Source organism: Talpa occidentalis, unplaced genomic scaffold, assembly GCF_014898055.3.
Source record: "Talpa occidentalis isolate TD23 unplaced genomic scaffold, MPIMG_talOcc4v2.1 talOcc4.6, whole genome shotgun sequence".
NCBI lineage: Eukaryota > Metazoa > Chordata > Mammalia > Eulipotyphla > Talpidae > Talpa > Talpa occidentalis.
Genome location: NW_023604972.1, coordinates 125,468,919 through 125,480,779, shown reverse-complemented (window position 1 = coordinate 125,480,779; position 11,861 = coordinate 125,468,919). Strand labels below are relative to the sequence as shown.

The window sequence follows — 11,861 nt, the reverse complement described above, 5'->3', positions numbered from 1 at the left end:
TAATATCTTCTTTCCCTAACCCAGGTTACACTGCTGATGCCCTCTGCTGTGTTATCCTGGGGAAGTAGCAATCTTAAGAAAAAGTGAAGCATGGTGCTCTCTTGCTTTAATATTTTTAGTGTATCTGTCCTTTCTTAAGTGAAATTTTAGACCATTTTTTTCTAGTTTAACCTAAAGTTCAGCTGATAAGCCAATACTCAAAAATTGAAATGCATTAATAGATTCTAGGTAAGAGACTGTGATTTGACGAAAATACTTGTAAACACATGTGAGATTTGAAAAAAAAAAAAAAATGACAGAATTGACCCCTTGATCTATTGCACAAAAAGTAATTTTGTCATTAGCCCCAGACTTAATCTGTCCCTTCCTGGGAAAGCTAACCCTGTAACAAGGAATGCGGAACTGCTTCTCCAAAGCAACTTGTTCTAAGAAGAGAACACTATGAAAACAAGTCTACAAACACTATAAGGCCAGGATCTAAATTTGTTTCTATTAATGTCAAAATCCAGCAGTATGCCCTACCTATATGTGCTTAGTACTTTGAACAAATAAATATATAAAATCAATCAGTATCAATATCTCAGCATGACGTTTTGTAGATATTGAAAAATTGATTATAAAATATACATGGGAAAAAGCAGGCACCAGCATAACCATTCCACACTGAGATTAAATATAATTATATAATTACAAAATTGTTTCTATATTCTAATATAGAATATAGAATGTATTCTATATTCAATAAAAATTAAGATTATGGAAGGGAGGAAAGGAAGGAGAGAAGAAAGGGAAAAGAGAGAGCAAACCTTGAAAGATTAGGAACATAGTTTTTGTTTTTATGTATTTTTTAAAACATAATTTACAAATTCACCTGATGTGACAGTTGTCATTACGAAAGGGAGAACATCAAAGTATGCACTTGGAAGGACTAAGTCAATTTCAAACGCAGCTTTAGTCCATGAAATTGCAAAGCTTATTTCCAAGATACCAAAATGGCCATATCATTTTATTGCCACTTGTAATTAATTTCTTGTAGGTGATTTTCTTACTTTTGAATATTTCAAAAGAAGGAAACACTCTTTTCTTCATCCTCTTTTTTTAACATCAGTGCTTTTTCAGGCCAGTAATGAAATCACATTTTATAAAGCTTCTTATTTTTTAGTGAAGAAAATATATTTATCTTTTGAACTATTTAGTTGCCCAAGCTCTTGAGTTAATAAGTGTTCATTTCAGAATTAGTAGCCATTTTAATACATTGAAAAATACGGTGTGAAATGTTTTCTTAGATAGTCGCTTCAAAAATCAACTTAATATCACAAGATTATTGAAGCAATAAAAGCATTTTTGAGAAAATGAGCCATGAGAGTGATAACAACTATCCTGTATGTTTAGAACAGAAAGAGAATTGAATGATTTCATTTCAATAAGTAACATTATGAAGCCAGCTACCTCATCAATGGACTTTATTAAAGTGATTTTTTATAGATACAGCAGTGCTTAATTTAGTAAGTATCACAGAACAGTAGAATGAAGCAACTAAACCAATTGCTCTGACATTGGTGCTTCCTTTCTTAAGAATAACGTTTTGCAAACTCACCCTCTGTATTGATATATATCATGTAAATGAATAATTAAACAGAATATATTTCTATTGTAGGACTTAGTCACAAGTTTCTTGAAGTTTATTAATATAGGCTTAATGTTGGCAGAATATGAAAAATACCTAGAAAAAATATAAAGAAAAGAGCATAGTTAATGAAAAAAAAACTAATTACAATTTAGAGACCCCATATTTTATTCTCCATATATGGGCCATAATTGTCTAAGACTTAGTGAGGAATTTGACTGTGTTAGAAAATTTGCTAGGAATGTAACAGTTTATAAATATATGCATTAATTATATGTTTTGACATCAAATGTGTCTTCAGAACTCCTTCTTTTAATAAATCTTAATAATAGTTATTGTAAAATCAGAGTTCCCTAAGTTTTTCATCATCCTTAAAATGGATACTTCTTAATTAATCTAATTTTGCTCCAGATCACATGTAATATAATGAAGTGTCTGATGCTGCAGCAATATCACTTTTATAACTGTAAAATCTGTTTCATCATTAAAAAATAAAGAATGTCATTTCATTACAGAGAATTTGAGAATAAAGGAAGAAAAAATAGTCGTCCATGGGCTTGCTATAGGGAAAGAATTTCCATTAATCTTTAGATATATTGTGTTTCAAGCATATTCCTAAGAAGCATAGTTGTTTTGTAATTCTTGTTTTCTCTGCAGACAGCATTGCACAGGAATTAAGAGAGTTCAAAGTCCAAAAGAGGAGTTTTGAATACAGATTCAACTATTCAATTACTTTACGCTTTAGTTGTTTTTGTTTTGTTTTTTTCGGATGGGTAGCCAAAAAAAAAAAAACAAAAAACTTTTAACTTGGAGGATATGGGGAAAATTAAATATAGTAAATATTTTGCCATACCAACTCATCTAAAATCAGCCAAAACAGTTGTATGTATAACATAGTGATGGATTTAAGTGTTTAACTTTTTTCTAACTTATAAGATTTTCATATATTATAGAAATTTCTCAAATATTTCAGTATTATACTATTTGAAGCTTATATAACCATAATACTACATTTAAATATTTAGATTACTTCAGATTTATTAATAAAAGTAGCTGTAATAAGTCTAAATAAGTTTTTGTGAATCAGCAAATTTTAATAACTTTTCATAATTATTTAGTTGTTTTTTCAAACTAAAAAAAGTACAGAAAAATTCAAAATTCATTATTTTGCCCTTTTGCTTCTTTGCTTCCCTCACTAGAAGAAATCTAAGAATTTTATGTATATATTTCATACATGTGTATATGCAGCATATACAATGCATATAGTAGCTTGTATGAGTTATGTGGAATTATTTCAAAAGCTTGTACAAATAGTCTCACACATATACTTAACATTATTGATATTTTTCAATCATTATGATGTATATAATCCTATCTATGTTAATGCATATGAACACAGCTCCTTTATTTTAAATGTTATGGAGCAATTCATCACACCAGCATTCTCTTACTCTTTAACCTTTGGGTTTATTCCACATTTGTTAATGCAAAAATGCTAAATACCCATGACAATAAAGCATTCATATATGTATAGGTATATAAAAAAAATGTTTTAAAGTATTTGTTAGACACCAAACAGATGAAGGAATTTCCAGTATGGGTGAGTATTCAGTTGTCTTCACAACCTCATAGAAGTTATTATCTTAAGATCTGTAATAGCATTTTTAATTGATTTGTGAGGTTCAATATACTGCTTACATTTTACAACATACTGTTAGTTATGCACATTACGTAACAATGTACAAATACCTTATCTCAGACAGTTTATATTTTTCACATTGTTAATCAATGAGATAGAATTATTTAATTTTGCACGATCAAATGTATCATCCTTTATCTTTAATATTTCTAAATTAATTTTGCCTGATTCAGAATATTCTTTACAATAGGAGGATAGAAAGACATTTTAGATCCTCATAATGTTTTCAAGGCTCTTTTCTTCCCCATATTTTGGTGTCTCACTTATCAGGAGTTTATTTTTATGACATAAAATAAATATCTAATTTGTGTTTTCCCACACCAAACCACACTTGTTATAACAACTAGCAACCATTTTATTTCTTAATTACTCTAACTTGTCATAATAATGTTTTATTTATGATTTGTTTTTAATTACCATATTTTTATCTTATTTTTTTGTATTTTTTAATTTTTTACATCATTGATAATTTTTAAACAATATTTGCTTCCCCTCACCCCCTCAGGTGTAGTCCCCATAGTTTCCTTCACCAATGCACCCAGGCACCATCACCTCAGTCCCCTGTGCTCCACCCTCCCTCCCTCTGATCCCTCTCCTGCCTCCTCCCTGCAGGATGTCTCTGATTTATAATTGTCTGTTTTTGCTTTGTTGTGTTTTGCACTGTTATTATTTTCTTACACTGATGTCTTATTGGGTTCCCCTATATTGCTGCTATAAGTGAAACCATCCGATATTTTTCTTTTTCCTTCTGGCTTATTTCACTGAGCATAATTCCTTCTAGTTCCATCCACGTTGCTGAGAATGACGTGAGTTTATCTTTTTTGACTGCTGAATAATACGACATAATTACTATAATTTAATAACTGTTCATAATTAGGAATATCAGACCCCATTATCGTTATTGCTTTTTTTAAGTTAATCTTCCAAATTATTAAATTCTTGAAAAATTCTATTCAGATGATGACAGAGAAATAATAGAATTTATAGGTTTCTTTATACTAGAAATGTAGTTCTCCAAATAATCTCTGTTATTTGTTTTCTTTATGTGAGTCTGAATAACAGTTTTCAAATATTGCCCATATCCTCATCCCTGGAATCAGGGAATGCTACTTTATAATAACAAAAGAAACTTTGCAGATGTGATTAAATCTCACCTTCATGAGGAGATTATCCTAGATTTTGCAGACATAAGGATATTTAGAAGAGGGATACAGGAGTCAGGGTGAAGCACAAAGGCACATGATGATGGATGCAGAGACTGGATTGGTGAGTGACTTGTTTTGAAGATACAGGAAGGGGTCACAAGCCAAGGACTACATACAGGTGTCCATAGACACTGAAAGGGTCTAGAGCATACTGTACCCTACATCTCAAGAACCAGCCAATCCTGAGTGATTTCAAACTTCTGCTCTCCAGAAATGTAAATTGATACATCTGCATTGTTTTAAGTCAATAAATGTATAGTAATTTGTTAAAAATCATCAATAGGAAACTAACACACTTGCTATTGTCGTACTGTACTTTCTTTCGATTAGCTTTTGTTTGACTTAGCTTTCAAAATTGCATGCATAACATTTAGTACTGACTTCTTTGTGTGTAAGTCAAGTAAACAGCAAACAGTTTAAAAATACTAATTTGAAGTGAATGCAATCCTTTTGTGGCATGGTGGTTATTGATATAGTTTGTTTCTATTAGTTTAGTTTCAGTGCTATATTCCTTTCCCATAGCTTTTGGTTTTTTTTTTTTAAGATTTATTTATTTATTCATACAAGAGCTGGGGTACAGGCAGAGATGAGGGGTGTGTGTGAGAGGATTGATCAGAGACAGAGTGGGGAACAGAACAGGCAGACTGACTGAAATATACTGCTGAGGGGAGCAGCGGGTGAGTCAGGAGAGGTCTGCTGTACCATGTGGGTAGCTCCCTGGCTGGGGATCGAACTCGTGCTGCAGTGGCTGTGGATAGCTTCATAGGTTTTGTCTTAACCCCTTGCATCACCAGGAAGGCCCCCAATTTTATTCTTAATGAAAATGTCTTTAGTAGTTGACTCAGCATGGATATGTGCATTGGGAACTGTCTTTATTATTGTCTGTTTGAAAAAATAATTTTACCCTAAATCTTAACTTTGGTTTAATTAGATGTTGAATTTGGGCTTAACAGTCATCTCACAAGTGTTTTAGTCAAAGTGAAGGCTATTCACAATTGAGTGCTATTCCTTAGATTTTATTTTCTTATTTAACATTCATCTCTTTCCTTAGACAGAGACTAAGTACTTTTATTTTTATTTCTCTTAATAGGTCATCACTGAATTTTCTGAGTTTTCTTCAACTCTGGAAAAAATCTTAGATATTGTATCTGCAAATATAACTGAAATATTCAATCTTGATATCCGTAAATATTTTTGAAGTTTCCAACCGTACCATACATTCTTTTTATCTCTTTAGCTCTTTGTGTAGATTTCTGGGTACATTAAATAACATCGTCTTCCGTATATCTAATGATTTCTCTGAATCACTTCTAGAATTCACCACAAATATTGCACAATTTTTAAATTCAGTGAACATAATTTTACTCCTAATATTATTAATTGCTTCATTCAATTAAGTATCTAATTAATACCTGCTATTTCAGATATATTTCATATGTCACAGCATATCACTTTTATATGGGCTATTTTTTCCATTATCACCCTGAGGAAATTAAATATATTCATTATAAATTATTTATAGAGTATTATTTACACCTATTTTGAGACAAATTGATAATAATTGCATTTTACTGGGTAGTTTTCTTCAAGCTCTTTGAAGAAACATTTTTGTTGTGCATCAATCTTAAATGTGAAGGATCTATTTCTCTCATGTCTTTTTCTCTTACTCTGTCTTGTTCTTGCTCTGTGTGTGTGTGTGTGTGTGCACGCATGTGGGTTTGAGACAGAGAGAGAGAGAGAGAGAGAGAGAGAGAGAGGAATGATTAGCCCTTTAGCCAGTTTTGCATATTCCTTAACATGAGCAAAGTTTTCTAGCTTAGGATCATATGTTTAATGTGACATAGCTTTTTACCTGTGAACACTTTAGCATGATTCCCATTTTGCAGTCTCCTCCTCTTCCTACACCTTATTATGACAACATCTTATAAAAGGGGCCACACTAGCAACTCTAGGAAGCTGTCACAATTTGTCTCTACATTTTAAGAAAGTAGCAACTGCTTCAGAGCTTGATATTAAGTTAAGAGTCACTGAGTCCTTAGTGACATAATAGGATATTTGGTTAGTTACCATATGGAATCAGCCTTCCCAAAGCTCTTGCTGAAAAGCATGAATCTCAGGGGATTGCTCCCCTCATAACATTGTGAGCTGAGTTTCTGACTTGTGAACTACAGAAAAAAAATGTCAACCGTTGAGCTTGGTCATGAATTATTTTATACTTTAATATTTGCTCATCATTCTGCATTTTACTTGAAGCTCTAGAGAATTAAAGTATGTACTTATTATATAATCTTTAATATAATATATATAAGCACACACACTATATATAATATAATATATAGTGTGTGTGTTTTTCTACTTTGGGCTATTTTCTTAGACTAGTTTTCCCCAAATAGAATTACTTAATTATGAATGCGCTTTCTAATTCTCTTGATACCACTACCAGATTTTTATCCTAAATGGGTTTACATTTCATTTTTATTGCTATTTCCAAAGTGATTTTTACTTCAGACAAAAAATGCTGTAAGGATGGAAAACTATTTTAATACCATTTTTACCTGACATAGCCATAAAGTCTACTTTAATTCCTGAGGATTTCAAATGTCCTAAGTGTAATATATTTATGTATTTTATCCCATTCTCCAGAACTGTTGTACTTTTGAAACTCACAAAATAATTCATGTTTTCCTCTGTCAAAATCAACAATGTACACTGAATTATCTTTCATTTTTAAAGTCTGCAACAGAAAGAAAAATCCCCAAAGATCAGAGCTGAATGAGTGATGGGTATGATAGAGATGAACTGAATCTCCTTGAAAACTTTTGTAGAAATCAACCAAAGAACGGAGAAATACAGAATTCTCACAGTGCTGTCTGTATAGGAACTGGGATTCAGATGCAATCAAATAGATAAAATAAATAGAAAATGAAGGGAAACTAAAACTCATACACATTTTTTCACACTATAAGAATTCCTAACCCACAAATATATAAATGAACATCTTATTAACAGCAAATGAGAGGACACAACATATTATATATATATATATATATATATATATATATATATAAAATATTAGGAAGTGCTTTGCTTTTGGCCAAAGGTTGCTTCTCATCAAATTATGTTATTGATTTGCTTAAGAAATAAAAATGACTGTAGTCAATCAGTTATTTATTAAATCTGACACTCTGACTTTTATTCCCTATTTTATTAGCTTTTTAATGACATGTTAGCATAATACCACAACAAAAACTTTCCTGAAAGTTTTCCAAGATAGCTAGTGATAAATAGCCTGGGGAATTTCAATTAATGAAATTAATTGCTGAGACTTTCAATGAAATACCGAGCATGACCATGTGGAGGCATGAAAGTATTCATGTGAGTCTTGCTTTTAAGTATAGGAGTAAACTAGGACATGAGAAGAGAAGAGGAACAAAAGACAAGAGTCTCCCAGTAGACCACAGATGGTTGCTTCCACTGTTTCACAGCATTAGAAACTGAGATGTACATGAGGGCACCATTTATCAGGTAAACTCCATTATAAGGTTATGCTGCTTTTGGGGGTCTTAGGATACAAAATTTTTTTGAATATTCCATCAAGAATTACAGAGTTCAAAGCCCAGTTTCCAATGCTTTCTATACTTTTTTCTTCTATCTATCTTAGAAGATGCTGGTTTTGCAAAAATAATTATGATGACATAATTGACAGAAAAGACACCAACAGACACAAATTCTGGATATATGAGTTCCTTTAACATAGGTAAAAGCAAAAAAAAAAAAATCTTAAAGTGTTTTTTGAAAGACAGGTCAGTTTAACTTGCTAGGGACAAGCTTCTTCAGTATTAAAATAGCAGAAAGGACTGCTCAGCTGTTAATAATAAGTCCAAGTCTTTCAAGGGATACACTTGGCCATTTTCACTTGATGGAAAATTGCTTAAACCATTTTTCTGAAACCCTCTGGGGTGCCCAGTTACCTGCATGCCTGTCCATCAGTTGTACATCATTTGGGAATATTCTTGAAGTATTGCTGTGAGTTTGGGTGAAACATATACCAATTTTTTCAAGTGCACCATTCCTTTAAGAGGCTTGGGCTTTTGGACTGCCTGAATTCTATATCTTCAGGTACTATTTGCATCACTGAAGAAGCTATTGGATTTTTAAAAATGAGATCAGTTCAGAGTTATACCCAAGAGTATAGCACAGTGTCATCAATCTTGGCAGTTGCATTTTTGAGAAAGAAGAAAACAAATTTTAGATATCACTAAGCAGAGATAAGTTATTTCTTTCTCTGTTTGGGGCTCTCTTGAATCTCTTTCTTTTTTTGTAGTTTCATTTTCTTTTTTTAAATAATAAACTGACATAGGTGAGTATCTTTGCTTTTAGAGATGACCTTGCTCTTGGGGTCTCTGTGGAAAGGCAGGCTGAGTCTGCTCAGGATCACTTCTTTAAGTCTTATATCAAGGACCCCAAAGATCCTGCACATTTACAAACATTCCAAACCCACTGATCTTCATAGCAGAGCAAATAAGAGCTTAGGGAAAATTACCTAGATATTATCAAGGGATATATTTCTTTGGATTCAATGTTGCAAATTGTTACCTCAAAAAATAATAACATAAAACAAAAAAAGACTATACCAGTTATGAAAATAATAACAAAAAAAAAAACAGATTCAAGGCCTTCCTTCTAGACGCCCCACCACCCTCCTGAATTTCAGTGCAATAAATGACACTATAAGAAATTAAAGAACCATGAACTTTGCAAGTTCCTGATTACTCTTGTCTGTGCTTTCCTTCAGAATACTTCCTGGGTTTTAATATTAATATTACCAAGAGGCAATTTGCAAGCATATAAACAACACTTAGGTCTTTGTAATATAGTCTGGGATAATAATCACTCTTTCTTTATGCCATCAGTTCAATTTATTAAGTAAACATTGATGGAGTGTCTATTATGTATATGCCAATGAAGATATTTTACTTGTAAGACTTAATCTGTGTCAGACAATCTATGAGATCTTAAAGTTAATATCATAAAAATTTATAATACAGGTTTTACTATTATTCTTCCCAATTTGAAGATGTTAAAGATGAAGGAAAAAGATTGAGTAGCCCAAGGCAATGGAATTAATAAAATGAAGAGTTGAGATTTGAACTCAGGCAATTTGCTTCTAGAGTAATTGTTTTAGCCACTGAACAATGGAAGATAAATTATAAATTGTTTCTCCCCTTCTCCCCTCTCCTTGGGAAAATTACAATCTGTTGATGACAAAGTTTAGGTATGAGATGATCTTTCTAAAGATGGATGTCTGAGCTTTATCACTGTGTTTGCTACATCACTATTCATCATCTGTCTCTCCATCCTAGAATCACAGACTCTCAAGATAGATATTATCCCAGACAGATATAACCAGTCCTGGTTTTTCAACACAGGCACTGTGGAAGTAAATCTTCTCACGAGTCTTTGTTTCATCTTCCTGATCTTACTAAGTAATACCATGTTTACTATATGCTTATTTATGAACATGCATTCCTGGTTGTAGAGTAAGTCTTCCATTTGCTCTTCAGGGTTATAACGTATAAACAATAAAATTGATATTATCTTATACTGCGATTTATCCTGCTTATCATTCATGTTCACATATCTATTGAGTAACTACATATTCAATCTTCTCGCATGAGTCTTAAACTAATTTTGGAGTTGGCAATTGGATCAAATTTTTAGTCAGGTTGTCCAAAGTACAAGAGAAAAGTCACTTCTGTCTTGCAACATACCACGTAAATTTCTATTGCTCAATTTCTGATTTTTTTTTAAGCAACAAATTTTTTATCCAACTTGTTTTTGTTACAACTGGATATGTTTGCTTAATCATATAGGTGGTTATTATTATTTTTTCATCTCATATTAAACATGAAGTTTGATCTTCCAACCAAAATCATACATTTATTTCTATGTCTTTTGGGGTTTTTAGCAAACTGGAATCCTAACCAAAGGCATTTTTTTAATATATCATACCAATGAGTGAAACAGTGAAATTTTCAACAAAAGTATTCTAATGTCTTGAAAATTTGTTTCATTGGCTTTTTCACTGCTTGTACACTGCAGTTATGGGTGGCATGCATGCTCCCAGGAAGGGTCTGTACCAGGTGGCTCCGCCCTATCAGCAGTATCCCCCCACCTGACTGAAATTGACTCCTGAGGATGTGAATGAACAGATCTCCAATCTGGCCAACAAGGGTTTGACTCCCTCACAAATCAGTGTCACCCTGAGAAGCTCACATGCCATAATACAAGTCCATGTTATGACAGGTAAAATCTTGAAAATTCTTAATTCCTAGGGGTTTGCTCCTGCTCTTCCTCAAGATCTCTACCATTTAATTAAGAAAGCTGTTGCTGTTCAAAAACATTTGAGAGGACAGAAAGGATAAGGATGTTAAATTTCTCTGTTTCTGATCTTCTCACCAGTTGGCTTGCTATTATAAGACCAAACTGGTCTTCCCCCCTACAAATGGAAATTCAAGTCATCCACAGCCTCTGCCCTGGTTGCATATATTTACCTGTGTAGTTAAGCAATAAAATCATTGTTTAACTAGAAAAACATCAATTTTATTGGAAAAAAAGTGTTAAAAAGTATGTTCTGAATATTTCAAAAATGCTAGCTATAAAATTAAATGTAGTGAATTTAGATAGAATTCACATGTTTAATAGCCGTATACTACTCTATTTAAGTAAAATGAAATTTTTGTATTTTAACTATTATGTCAGTACAGTGAAGTACAAGCATTCTCTAATATTTAGGAAATCATCTGAATGGAGTTAGGTGTGTAGCTTTATAAAACTTTGTAATATCTCAGAGTAAATTAAGATATTGGAATATATAATTCCTAAGAAAATCAATGCTATATTTTATTAATTCCAGTTTATCCAAATAATGTCTATTACATGTAAAAATAAAGTTTTCTAAAGCATCATTTTATTGAAAATATTCTTAATAATTTCAGCTTGTACATGACCTATAGAATTTGAGTGATTTAGGCATTATGTATTTTGTAAAGTAATTCAAACCATCATGAGGTCACCTAGATATTTCACAGTATGACATCACTACATACAATGGCAGAAAACAAAACTGGACTAAACCAAAATAACTATGTTAAGTGCTGTTTCTGAATACCGTACTTCCATATCTACCATCTGACTCTTGTGCTCTTTTATTCTTCTGCTGATGATACAAACTTCTGGACAAAATATCCTCCTAAGCTGGCCCATACATTTCTGCTTCCTATATTTCTTGATATTCCATTTGAAGCAAACATATGATTTTAGAGGTAAT

At 32.1% G+C, this 11,861-nt stretch overlaps 1 pseudogene; it reads left to right on the top strand.

Annotated features, from left to right (window-relative positions):
* The first annotated feature begins 10,635 nt into the window (after nt 1-10,635).
* Nucleotides 10,636-11,097, top strand: LOC119260457 (40S ribosomal protein S13-like; annotated as a pseudogene).
* The last annotated feature ends 764 nt before the right edge of the window (nt 11,098-11,861 follow it).